The 14,684-nt window shown below is 37.5% G+C and overlaps 1 long non-coding RNA gene across 7 annotated transcripts in view; it reads left to right on the top strand.

Moving 5' to 3' along the window:
• Window positions 1–14,684, top strand: part of LOC109499790 — a 419,289-nt gene that overhangs the window by 367,437 nt on the left and 37,168 nt on the right. The window contains exons 6-8 of one of the 7 annotated variants that reach the window (XR_006598084.1): window positions 2,372–2,463; window positions 6,173–6,282; window positions 8,742–8,794. The exons of 4 other annotated variants lie outside the window; for them this stretch is intronic. This is a non-coding gene — a long non-coding RNA (uncharacterized LOC109499790). The remainder of the gene's footprint in view (window positions 1–2,371; window positions 2,464–6,172; window positions 6,283–8,741; window positions 8,795–14,684) is intronic. 2 more of the 7 variants (XR_006598086.1, XR_006598087.1) reach the window with 2 other exon arrangements.

The following is a 14,684-nucleotide window of genomic DNA, read 5'->3' on the forward strand; positions in this document are numbered from 1 at the left end:
AGGGAGGTCACATAGCACTGCATGACCTTATACGATTTGCTGACTCCATGAAATTGGAGGATGTAGTGTATTGTGTGGGGAAAAGGTAAGGTTGTAAGTCAAGATTTCTTGGAGGAAATAGGTCTTATTGAGGCAGAGTATGGGAGAAAAGATTCCAAGAGAGGGAAAAGCATTTACAGAGGCCCAGAGGCAAGAGAGAGCATGGCTAGAAGAATTGAAAGGTATACAGAAACATAGATGCAAAAGAGGAAGGTGCAAAGATGTATTCAAAGGGTCCAGATGATGCAAGGTCTTATGAGTCTAATTAGAGTTTGGACTTATCATAAAGACAATGGGATTCAACTGTGAATAATGTGATCGGATTTATGTTTTAGAAGGTCTTCTTTGGATGCATGATGACAAATGGATGGGAGGGAGAGAAGACACTAGGTGAAGAAGTTGCCAAAAATAAAACCACTTTTAGTCAAAAATATAATGGGGTAAATTAAAATTAAAAATAAAATGCAATGACAACTCCAGACAGATGGTAAGGTTCACAGAGCCAAACTTGGATTAAAATGCATAAAATATATAAAATGTGATCTAATCAAATGCAAGATGTATGCTAAATTCATGTTCTACTGAAATTTAAGATGCTTAAATAAGGAAATAGAAAAGTAGAGCAAGTGAAGCCACATTACCACAATTACTCAGTGCCATCCCATGTACCCATATAAAGTATGTTTTCCTTTCATATGAAAGTCCAAATGGTCACTGCTGCATAGCCTGCAAACCCAGGAAGGCAGTGGCATAAGTGTCTATAGCATTTTTCAATCAGCACCCTGCAACATTAACTCCTTCATCCACCTGATATAGAGAGCATTCGAATCCTATTGTTCCATAGAGAATCCAGGGTAAAACTATTTGATCCTAGATAATTAGTTAATGGCATTATATATAATGAGATGCTTTTTTGTTCCTTCTCTGAACAATGTCACTAATATGCAGACCTTCACCTTGAGCACCAATGACACGGTGTTAAGATGCCATGGTTTAAAATGTAGATAATTTACTTCCTTAAAAATTTTACAACTGCACACCCAGCATTAAAAGACAACTGTTTTGACTTATTCCTTTTACCACTTTTTTCAGCTTCCTCTAAAGAAAGGAGAAATACTTTAAATACACCTTCAAACCTGCGCAGATAGGCAGGGCAAACTTCTAACAGTATAAATTGAAATAAATTGTTAAGTGTATGTTCAGTTCCAGATTTTGAAGCAAAAATAACTTTGAACATTTTGGGGCTAGAATTAACAAATATTATAGAATTTCCTTCCCACATTTGAAATTTTAATTTCATAGTATTTTCAGTCCTCTGGGCTGAAACGAGGACCAGATAATATTTTAGCAAAAAAGGTGTTTTGTTTTCACGCTTTCATCATGCAAAAATAACCCAACTAATTTAGCCCTAACTTTCAAAAAATATTCAGTTACATACAGAAATCAACTATGTAATTCTCAGGCCAAAGGAATATTTATCAGAAAAGTCTGAAGCAAAGATTTTTATAAAAATATACTCTTCCATAAAGTTTTATTTTCAGTCATTTTTGACATGATGTAAATGAATCACTGCATTATTGCCTACTAGTTATCTCTTATCCTTAATCTGCCAGGATTTTGTAATTTTTTTGGTATAAATTTTGATCATTTAAATTAAAAACCTGAGGCCAAACTTAAATATTGTAATTTTTTAATAATTATAAAAACAATAGCAGTGTGCATTTATGCTGTGCTCCCAAAATGCCAGACACTGTGCTAAATGCTATGTATACATCATCTCTTTTAACTGTACCGCAGTCTTAGGAGGGAAGTGAAATTGTTATCTCCAATTCACAGTTAAGGAAACTAATTCTGAAAGGATTAAATAATTTGCACTGAGCTACTGTGTTAGTTTGTGATGGAGCCAAGATTCCCCTACCCCCTGCCTCTCTGACTCTAGACTCCGCTCAAAAGTGGCACCCCCTTGTGAAACAGCCCCTGGCATAGCCCCAGTCAGAACAGTCAGAGTGAGTAGGAATAAAGCCAAGGGTAATGAGATACTATCATATATTATAGTAGGTATAGATGAAAAACTATATACCTAAACCCTCTGATAAATTACGTAGCCATAGGAATTATTAATTCATTGTGTTAACTCCTATGGTGGATTGAATCAACAGATGTTTAAAAGCCAAATTAAAATTATTTACGGTATCTTAATACCGGCAGAAAGTATCAGCTCAATAATAGCAACATATTAACTTAGTTGTTAGGATACTTTGGCCTAAATCTCGAGCTGTCAGTGGCCATTCTAAAGATTTTGGATAAGCACAGAAATATATGTTTTATTCAGTTTCCCTTAGGATTTTCACTCAACCAGCTATTCTGAGCACCCCTTCTAAGAGGATACTGGCATTGTTAAGTGCTGGAATGAGGGACATTCAGGTGAGTAGTAAATTGATTTTGACCTTAAGGAATGTACATTCCATATTTAGAATAAGGGGATTAAAACATGTAAGGGAATTGCAAAGTATAGATTGCTAATAATAAAATTATGTGTAAATCCCAATAGTATGTGAAAGAAAAAACACTTCTGCCATAAGCAGTGCTCTATGAGGCACACATGATTTGCTCGGGGCTCAGCTCTAACTGTATCTCTTTCCATACTTCACTCTTGCTCACTTTGTTCTTGCTACCTTGGGACCATGTGTCTGTTTCTTGAAATCTCTGAGCTCAGGGACTTTATATTTGTTCTTACCTCTGCCTGGATACTCTTGGGCCAGCAGTGCGTATGGCCGGCTCCTTCTCATCTTTAAGGACCCAAGCCTTATGTCCTGTTCAGAGAGAACTTCCACGACCCCTTTTTCTAAAGTGGTCCTCTTCTATCACTCTCTTCATTTCTTTCAGAGTACTTAAAACCATCTAATGATAGAATGTAATAGTAATTTCTTCTGTTTTGTACATTTTGAGAATGATTTAGCTGTGAGAGTGATTAGGTGTCCATATCACAGATAAGTGATTAGGTATGAAAGACTTGATGATCAGGATTCGTGTCCGTGCACAATTGGAAACTTCGGTTACTGATGGGGGCACTCCTGTGTACATGCCCTAGAAGTCAATCCCAATTCTGGATTCAGATGAGAGTTGGAAGGAAATGCAGAGGTCTGATGTCACCTGGTTCTGCCTCAGTAGGTTTGGGTTGAATACCAGAACCTGCTTTCCCAAAGTTCCCAAGATTTTCACTGGTGACCAGCCTCCTTCTGAATATAATCATCTCTTTGACAACATCCTTGTTGGATCATTATCTAGTCACTGTTTTAACATTTCTGGTCATCAATAACTCAGTACTTCAAAAGCATACATTGATTTTAGTCATGTAAAATCTTTTTTTAATATAATTTATTGTCAAATTGACTTACATACAATACCCAGTACTCATCCCAACAAATGCCTTCCTCAATGCCCATCACCCATTTTCCCCTCTCCCCCACCCCCATCCACCCTCAATTTGTTCTCTGTATTTAAAAGTCTCTTGTTTGCCTTCCTCCCTGTTTGTTAACGATTTTTTCCCCTTCCCTTCCTCCACGGTCTTCTGTTAAGTTTCTCAAGATTCACAAATGAGTGAAAACATACGATATCTGTCCTTCTCTGACTGACTTATTTCACTCAGCATAATACCTTCCAGTTCCATCCACATTGCTGCAAATGGCATGATTTCATTCTTTCTCATTGCCAAGCAGCATTCCATTGTATATATAAACCACATCTTCATTACCCATTCGTCAGTTGATGGACATTTAGGCTCTTTCCATAATTTGGCTATTGTTGAAAGTGCTGCTATAAACATTGGGGTACATGTGCCCCTATGCTTTAGCACTCCTATATCCCTTGGGTAAATTCCTAGTAATGCTATTGTTGGGTCGTAGGGTAGTTCTATTTTTAATTTTTTGAGGACCCTCCACACTATTTTCCAGAGCAGCTGCACCAGTTTGGATTCCCACCAACAGTGCAAGAGGGTTTCTGTTTCTTCACATCCTCACCAGCATCTTGTATTTTCCTGATTTGTTCATTTTAGCCACTCTGAATGGTGTAACAAAATACAGCATCCTTTCTTAACAAAAACCCTCGAGAAAGTCGGGATAGAAGGAACATACTTAAACATCATAAAAGCCATATATGAAAAATCCACAGCTAATATCATCCTCAATGGGGGAAAAACTGAGAGCTTTCCCCCTGAGATCAGGAACACGACAGGGATGCCCACTCTCACCATTGTTGTTTAACATCGGGTTGGAAGTCCTAGCACCAGCAGCCAGACAACAAAATGAAATAAACGGCATCAAAATTGGCAAAGAAGTCAAACTTTCACTTTTTGCAGAGATGATACTCTTCGTGGAAAACCCAAAAGACTCCACCAAAAGACTGATACATGATACATGAAATCAGCAAAGTTGCAGGGTACAAAATCAATGTATAGAAATCGGTTGCATTTTTATACACCAATAATAAAGAAATGGTCACGTAAAATCTTGATGTTCATCCATAACTTAACCGAAATTAGCCCTCCCATCAACTTTGCAACCTTCTAATTTCTGCTCATAAATTTAAGCCTATACCTCAACACTAACCTAACTCTTTTGTTTCACATTATAGCACATATTTGCAGACATATACCACCTTCCCTACTACATTTTCTATTCTTCAGGTTAAACATCTTCACTTTCTTTTACTCTTCTTCCTTTTAAGCAACAAATTTTTGAGTTACTACTACTTACTAGACACTAAAGTAACACGTCCATTCCTTTTATAATTCTAGTATTTTGCACTATACTTATACTGCACATGCAACCTACAATTTGCACTCTTGAGACCCCATTGTCCCTTAATGTGGACTCCACACATTTAATAATATACTGTTAACTCATTTGTTGAGCAGTGCATTACCTTGTATTACAGCATTTCTTAAACTTGTCATTCTCATATTTTCATCACCATTTTACCATATTTCGGTCCTACCAGTACAGACTTGATGATTCTCTTTAAATTTTCTCGCTTTTGACCTAAATATTGTTTCAAAAGAGGTTTTTATGCCACTGCCACAAAAAAACACTAATATTACTCTACAAATGGAAAGAAATTATAAAATAAATACAATGAAAATGTTAATACAGTTAAAAATAAAAAGTATCTGTATCAATAAACATAGTTGTGTTTTAAATGTCTACTTAAGAAAAAAAAGTTCTCAGTGAAAGGAATAGAACTATTTTCACTAGTCACTAAGTTTATAATGAAAAGAGGTACTACATAAATGAGTAAACATAATTTTTAGTTAGATATTAATTACCTCTTTGAAGTTTTGGTCATGTATATCCCTAGACCAGAAAGTGATAGATAACATCAGCTACAATATAATTTACATTTTTAATGGCAATAGGTGGCCCTTTGACCAGTGGGGAAGGAGTTGCAAAGCAAAAGCTTGGTCAGCATTCTTACCCATTAAACTCAGCCTTCATTCTTGTTCAGGAGGCAAGAGCATAAAAAACCTGTGAAGTGAAAACAGCTCCAAGGATGGCAGGCTGGGCACATCCACTGGCCTCTATTCTCCCACCATCCCCTCAGAAGGCCTACTGTATCCGCAGGAAAGGAATGGGGGAGAAAGGAGTTCATTCAATGAAAAAATGGGGAAGAAGATAATAGCAACAGCTGACAAATAAATGGAAAGATTGTAAATGATTTAATATATCCCCAAATGTGACTCTCTTTAGCTGTGGATTAATCCAAGAAGCAATCTGACTTACACTGCCCTGAAAAAAATCTCAGAAAGTTCAGTAACTGGGTAATACCAAAGATTTCTGAAGACATGGATGAACATAGGGTTAATAATGTAAAGAATTGTTAAAATATTATTTAAGAAGCAATCATAACACTAAGGTAGTACCCCTCTCACCAACTGACTGATGACTAGAAGTTTATTCTCTGGAAAGAGTAAAACAGGCTCATTGGACTCAGACAAGCTAAGCACAGTTAAGGTCAGGAATGGCACATTGAAATTAGAAGCATTGGTGAAAATTTTCATCCTGAATATTGAACCTCCAACTTTATTTTCCACCCAATTCCCATTATGCTAACAGCCGTGATTCTTTCATCCAAGCAGGAGATTGGAGCAATTTTCTCTGAAGAATATGACTTTAACAAGACCAAGAGAAAGAGACTAAATCTGCTGACATCTGAGTTTCCATCTCCATACCCCCATATGACTCAAAAGTAAGAATCCCTGACAATGTTTACATACACATACAGAGGTTCCACCTAGCTTTTTATTTGCCTGCTCTAATATCAGTAGACACTTGAGAAAGCCTCTAATGTGAGAGGGAGATCAAAACAATCAAAATAAAGCAATCAGTGCTGTGAGCACCACACATTAAGAAATAAAACCCTTGGGTTTTCATTTAATAATCAGTAAACATTGGTTAAGCACCTACTGTTAGGGATTATGACCAATTGTGAGGTGAACTGAATCAGACAGAAGGAGATCATGATTTTCTTGAAAATGTTCCATTGGAGGGCATGACTTAATGGTCTAGCTAAAAGGGCATGCTAACATGATGCTAACCACCTACTCACAGATCACCATCCTCCCAGTCTAGGCACTGGGAAAATATGGAGAAAAGTTTTCATCTACAGAAAAGGCACAATACACTGACCTAGGATTGCTGCTTTAACCTGATCTGATAAAGAAGCCAAGAAAGCAAATCCTTAGTAATCATGAGTTTTCAATTGAGTAGTTCTACCCAGTAAGGAGGTGAGGAGTGATGGCACCAATGACCATCACCGACCAATCTAGTAGCACCTTTTTTCTCCATAGATAGAAATGAGTAAAGGTGGGAGGAGAAGTCAGTGGTGCTACTCCAGTTGAGGTCCCTCCACACAGAAATATGAGGAAGGGAGAATAAATGTTCCTCTGTAACACCTGTTATGTTTTAGACTCTTTTCTGTAAGAACTGAAAAAAAAACCTTCTTTTTCATAGTGTCATTCAATTTACATTTACTTCAACTTATTTTTACTTAATTACTTTGGAACAGTCTTCCCAAAGTTTTGACATATTTTCAAGATCTGAATGTAATAATAACCAGCTTATCTACTACCTTTCTTGGTTCTACAAATTTGAGATCCTATCCTTTCTGTACATGTATCCAAATAAATAAAGTGGTACTACAAATATGACAGAGGATGAGACCCTGTTCCTCCATGGTAATGATAACAGATTCCATGACTTTGGGGGGTATGATCATTTGACCAGTTATAAATCTACTTACCTAAACAGAGTTTATTTTGAATTCTTATCACCAAAGAAACATGAAGAAATTTTACCAAATTTTGTTCTGGAATTCACATATTTGATGTTAATGGCAAATTCTTCATTCATTTATGCCATAGCCATTTTTTAAAGAAAAAAATATACATATAAAGAGAAAGAGGGGTTTTTTTGAATTAATTTTTCTAGGTGAACCCTTTCAAGCTATCATTGAACATTGCTTCCTCTTCCCAGTGCTAATAAAATAACCTTTTAAAAAACATTTCTGCAATGTTTTCAGTGACAGGGTAATACTCATTTACCTCTGGTTTCCATATTTTGTTTTTTTGCTTTTTTTTTTGAAAATCAAAGAAAGATTTCCCATTTCTAGCAAGATTTCTGGTTTCCTAGCAAGTTTTTGTCAGAGGTTATCAGTTGAGGCTCTATAGTCACGTCTGCAACTTATTTCAGTTTCATAGGATGAAATTCACCTAGCCTAGAGATTTGGATTCATTTAAAGAATCTCAGTACTTCCCTACTGTCTTCTCACATTTACCTCTTCATCATTTGTAACCTTTCCGGTTTGCAAGTCATTCTCCTTGAAGAAAAAGACAAAAGCAAAATACTTGTGTAGTTTTGCTTTCTCTGTGTCAGCTGTCAACTCAATCTCTCTCCTCAGAAATAAAATGATATAATATCTGTTTGGAGCCTGAAAAATCCTTTTTGCTCAGCATTTGTCTAAGAAAAAACCTAGAAGGAGAGAAAGAAGAGATAGCAGATTTTTTTCTATCTTTAATGTGTACATTAATTTACTTGCTTGCTCATTGAATCATTTATAGGAGGTGATTAGGCACCATTTTCTTGGTTTCAGATATTGTACTGAATACAAATGATAGATGAGTAGAGACTGATACTATGTCTTGAAAGACATGTTTTCGTCACTGGATATATGTTCGGGTCAGGGCAGGGGGCAGATCAGAAAAGTAAATTAGCAAAGAGAATGCAGAGATTGTGTATCCCAACTGGGTGCCAAAGGAAGCACACTTTGACAAAGTCAGTGCTTATGGTGGGGAGGCTGTGCAGAAAAGTCAGGCACAGCTTCCAAGTAGAGTCAACCCTTTTGCTGAATCTTAAAAGATGAGTAGAAAAGAGCTTCTGGAGCAGAGGAGCAGGGTCAGAAAAGGTAGAGAAGATGATAAATGGTTAAAGAGAGCATGACCACTTAAAAATCCCCAAGCCTGGCCATCTGATGAAGTGGAGAGGTGATGCGGTGTGTTCTTTTTAATGACACTTTCATTAAAAGTACAATTTTGGGGTGGCTAGTTAAAGTTTTCTCAAGTGCTCTTTATTTTGCTTTCATTCATGCCCATTGGGGGTTTGCATATAGGAAGTGATTTAAAACTCATGCTGGTCTTGTCTTGTTCACAGCAAATTTATATCTCCTTCTGAGAAGCAACATCTTTCTTCAAAGGCTTTGCATGGTGAGCATCTTCTGTCCTGGGGTGCCTTCATTTCAGATATTTTGTTATCTCTTATACTAAAATACTTGTCCCACTGTTTATAGTACAGAGGGCTTTATATGAGAGAATACTGGAATTATTGAAATCTTGGCTTTTAAATAACTCAGAAAGCAGAGAAATGTAAATAATGAAAAAGAGTTCATAGCACAACCAATACAGACAGTACTTGCATAATTATTTTTTTGTAATATTTCATGTTGGTCTAAGAAGTATCTTTGGTTGTTGCAGATTATCATTCACAGAAAATCATCTTCTGAGGCAGATGATTAAAATGTTCTTCTCTGTTTATAAAATTTAGATAATCCTTCCCAATTAAAATAACATTGGACCAGCAGAATTCCCTAACTTCCTACTATAGCCCGTAAGACATTCAACGTACATACACACACACACACACACACACACACACACACTCACCAGGTAGGAAGCTTCTTTATACCCCAGTTTCTTTTCACAGCTATACCATCCCTAGCTCCCTTTTGAAATGGAAGTCTACACACATAACTCAAGATCATCAAGCCCACATATGAAAGACCCACAGCTAATATCATCCTCAGTGGGGAAAACTTGAGAGCTTTCCTCCTAATGCCAGGAACATGACAGGATGTCTACTCTCACCACTGGTATTCAACATAGTATTAGAAGTCCTAACCTCAGCAATCAGACAACAAAAAGAAGTACAAGAAATCCAAATTGGCAAGGAAGAAGTCAAATTTTCACTCTTTGCAGATGACATGACAGTCTGTGAAAAACCCAAAAGACTCCACCAAAAAATTGCTAGGACTGATATATGAAATCAGCAAAGTTGCAGGATATAAACTCGATGCACAGAAATCAGTTACATTTCTATACACCAATAATGAAAGAGCAGAAAGAGAAATCAAAAACAGGCACATAGATCAATGGAGCAGAATAGAGAAACCAGAAATGGGGACCCACGAACATATGGCCAACTAATCTTTGACAAAGCAGGAAAGAATATCCAATGGAAAAAGACAGTCTCGTCAGCAAATGGTGATGGGAGAACTGGACAGAGACATGCATAGGAATAAACTTGGACCACTTTCTTACACCATACACAAAAATAAATTCAAAATGGATGAAAGACCTAAACATTAGACAGGAGCCATCAAAATCCTAGAGGGGAAAACAGACAACAACCTCTTTGACCTCAGCCATAGCAACTTCTTACCTTGACATGTCTCAGGAGACAAGGGAAATGAAGAACTATTGGGACCTCATCAAGATAAAAAGCTTCTGCACACCAAAGGAAACAATCAGCCAAACTAAAAGGCAACTGACAGAATGGGAGAAGATATTTGCAAATAACATATCAGATAGAGGGTTAGTATTTAAAATCTATAAAGAACTTATTAAACTCAACACCCAAAAAAGCAAATAATCCAGTGAAGAAATGGGCAAAAGACATGAACAGACACTTTTCCAAAGAAGACATCCAGAAGGCTAACAGACACGTGAAAAGATGCTCAATGTCACTCATCATCAGGGAAATACAAATCAAAACCACATTGAGATACCACCTCACACCTGTCAGAACGGCTAAAATTAACAACACAGGAAACAACAGGTGTTGGTGAGGATATGGAGAAAGAGGAACCCTTTTGCACTGTTGGTGGTATGCAAACTGGTGCAGCCACTCTGGAAAACAGTATGGAGTTTCCTCAAAAAATTAAAAATAGAACTACCCTGCAACCCAGCGATAGCACTACTAGGAATTTTCCAAAGGATACAGGAGTTCTGATTCGAAGGGACACATGCACCCCAATGTTTATAGAAGCATTATCAACAATAGCCAAATTATGGAAAGAACCCAAATGTCCATCGACTGATGAATGGATAAGGAAGATATACACATACAATGAAATATTACTCAGCGATCAGAAAGAATGAAATCTTGCCATTTGCAACAACATGAATGGAGCTAGAGTGTATTATGCTAAGTGAAATAAGTCAGAGAAAGACAAATACCATATGATTTCACTCACATGTGGAATTTAAGAAACAAAACAGATAAACATAGGAGAAGGGAAGCAAAAATAAGATAAATACAGAGAGGGAGACAAACCATAAGAGACTCTTAAATACAGAGAACAAAAGGGGGGTTGCTGGAGGGGTATTGGGTGGGGGAATGGGCAAAATGGGTGAGGGGCATTAAGGAGGGCACTTGTTGGGATGAACATGGGGTGTTATATGCAAGTGATGAATCATGAAATTCTATTCCTGAAATCATTATTACACTGAAATATTATTACATAACATTAGTTATGTTAATAACTTGGATTTAAATTTAAAAAAAAACTAAAGAAAAAAAGGAATAGCAAAAAAAAAAAACCACAATCAAATGTAAGTCTTCACCAAAAGTTAAAATCAACATAAAAGAGCCCTCATTGGCATTGGTATTCTAACAAAGGTGACCACTGTACCACCTTAGCATAGGTACTCTTTCCACATGCATTCAGAGACAGCAACTTCTAGGTACAACCCTTCAGCAAGGAGGCAGGTAAAATGTTTAACCTTATGGTGGCCATAGAGACTAATGTCCGAGCCATTCCAGCCCATGAGTGTAAAATGACATCACATTAACCGTTATGCCTACACTGTATTGACTTAAGGCCCTTTGTTTTAATTGTTGGGTGTCAAAACAGTTCCTCCCTTAGAAATTATCTTGGCAGAATTATCCTGAAATTATTGCTTAAACCCCCAAACTGGGTATATATAACATGTATTTACAAATCAGTTCTGCCAACTAACATCCCTAGGGCCACCTGCTGCGTTCCTTTTTTCTGCTAAAACTATGCCCAGCTGAGGTGTGCAACCTTTAAGTCCGCTACCTAGAGAAGCCTCACAGTTGGTACTGTTGAGATGGCAATCATAAAATTGCCTGTGTCTATGTCAAGGTCTGAGCAAAGACCTCCATATTGTCACACTCTGCTGAGAATCACTGGACTTTGTGTGGAAGTAAGAAGAAATGCCCTTTTATTAATATCTCAGCCATATTTAATTAGTTGGTCTCCTAAGCAACTCTGGTCATCACTGGACTGTTATAAAATTCTTTATTTCAGCATCTATGCTTTGCTCTTTTTCTCATATAAGCAACTTTCAACCTGCCCCACCCACAAGAAACACAGTCCTTCCCACTCTCCCCACCAAATGCCTATTTCCATAGGAACAAGAAAACAAGCCACAGTCCTGACAAGGTCTATTTTAGTTTATTTTTTTACAAAGAAACATTTCTTTCTACTTCTATCCAGCTTCTACTCCAGGAAGACATAAATAATATAAATATAAATATAAATATAAATATAAATATAAATATAAATATACACACACACATGCATATCACACACACGTCAAAACAACAACAACAAAATACAAATTGCCATGGCTGTATTACCAACCAGAATACTTAATACTACTATCAGTAGGGAATTTTTAATTTTCCTCAAGAATACTGATAGGTATGTGGCAGATTATATTACTCTGAGAGGGTTCACAACTATATCTATCATCCCACATGCTCTTCTTACAGGATGATTTTGACATACCTCCCACTGAAAGGCAAGGTCTAAGTTCCCTCTCCTTGAATTAGGTGGGCTTGTGACCATATCACAAGTGACACTATGTGATTTCCAAGGAGGTTGTAAAAGGTGATACTATTTCCACCTGATTTACTTGGGATGTTTGCTCTCTGACCCAGCCAGTATATTGTGAGAAAGCCCAAACAGCTCATGGAAAGGCCTGTGGAGAGAGGAACCAGGCCCCTGGCCCACATCCTTGCTGAGCTCTCAGCACCAATCTATCAAGTTGAAAATGGATCTTGCAACCCCCAGTTGATCTAATCCCCTTCCTGACACAAGAAGGAGCATAGATAAACTGTAACTGCTGACTTTGTAATTACTAAGCTCAAAATTTCAAATTCGTTAGCAAAATAAATGATTGAGGTTGTTTGAAGCCATTGAATTTGAAGTGGTGTGTTATGCAAGAATATATAATTGAAACATACTTGGGTGCCTGAAAGTGCTTCTGTAACAAAGGGCCTAAAGTGTGTGGCATTGCCTTTGGGATCAGGCAGCACGTGTAAACTTCAAGGGTCTCAAAGATAATTAGAGAAAGCTCAGAGGGCTTCAAAGAGAGTGTTAGCAGAAATCTAAAGAGACCAGAAGATTCTGTGAATGAGAGCTTAAAGAAGATTCAGGAAAAGAGGGGCCTTCTCATGTAGTAGCAGAAAGTTTGACAAGTGTTACCTGAGTTAATTTGAAATTATATCTAATGAACTCGATGGTCTAGCTAAAGGGATTTCCAGAAACAGTATTGAAGGTACTGTCTCACTTCTTCTAGCTGCCTACACTAAAATGGGAGGGATAACAGATGAGCTAAGAAAATAATTGATTAGTTTACAAACAAAATGTGAGGAAATAGAAATGGTCTAGGACTTGTAGGGGTCCTAAAATAAAACTGTTTCTCATTCCCATCACTCTTGACAGCAAATGGTTCTCAAATGAACAATTGATCCTGGTCAAAGATCAAACCAAGTATCGTCTGTAGGATCCTTTGTTAAGATCTCAGAAAGATTTAAGATGGTCCATCAGGGTTGCCTTGTACCTCCACACTGAGAGTTTCTCCACCTAGTTGCCTCTGATTCAAGGCACCCAAGTCCTACGGCACATCTCAGTGCAGCAAGTCCTTCCAGAGTATATGCCATGTGTATTGCTTGGGGAAAATTCTATACCATCTCATTTATATCTTCCAATAAGGTGGGTACCAGGTCTTACAGAGCCTCAACAGATGCTTGCAAATGCTAATGAAGGTGACTTATCTTGTGGTCATCTTCAACTGTTCCTTTGTTCCTGCAAGCCTTGTCCAAGTTGTGGATTTGGGAGCTTGTTACTGCGTTTTGTTTTGTTTAGCTTAAGGTTGTTGTTATGCAGCCACTAGATAATTGAAAAAAGATATTAGCTTTGCATTTAGGTGCTTTCTCAGAGAACTGGATGATACTAATTATTATAAAAAGTTAAAATTTATCAAATGACCCATCACAGCATTACCTTACCAACTGTTTGATATTAAAGAAACAGATAAATTGTACCTTAGCCACCTTCTTGACTATTTTGAAATTTTTTGAAGTGTTACCATGTAATAATTTAAAAATCGTATGGTTGTAGGGGAGCCTGGGTGGCTCAGTCAGTTAAGCGTCCGACTTCAGCTCAGGTCATGATCTCGCTGTTCATGAGTTCGAGCCCTGAATCCAGCTCTGTGTTGTCAGCTCAGAGCCTGGAGCCTGCTTCAGATCCTGAGTCTCCCTCTCTCTCTGCCCCTCCCCCACTCGCACTCTGTCTCTGTCTCTCAAAAATGAATAAACATTAAAACAATTTTTTTTTCAACGTTTATTTATTTTTCGGACAGAGAGAGACAGAGCATGAACGGGGGAGGGGCAGAGAGAGAGGGAGACACAGAATCGGAAACAGGCTCCAGGCTCTGAGCCATCAGCCCAGAGCCCGACGCGGGGCTCGAACTCACGGACCGCGTGATCGTGACCTGGCTGAAGTCGGACGCTTAACCGACTGCGCCACCCAGGTGCCCCAAAACAATTTTAAAAAAATCATATGGTTGTAAAGTGTGTGGGGAAAAAAAGACACCACATATTATGTTTGCATGTGACTATAGCTATGAGAAAATAAATATTCCAAAAAAAAAAAAGAGTCAAACCAAAAAAGAAATACCATGCATGGAAAAAATAGTGGAAAAACATTCAAGAAATCCCCCCAAATGATGTGACTATGGATAGTTTTGTTAATCTTTGTTTGTTAATCTTTCTTGTTTCTTTCAGTTA

The sequence above is a fragment of the Felis catus genome, chromosome B2 (genome assembly GCF_018350175.1).
Source record: "Felis catus isolate Fca126 chromosome B2, F.catus_Fca126_mat1.0, whole genome shotgun sequence".
In the NCBI taxonomy this organism is placed as follows: Eukaryota; Metazoa; Chordata; class Mammalia; order Carnivora; family Felidae; genus Felis; species Felis catus.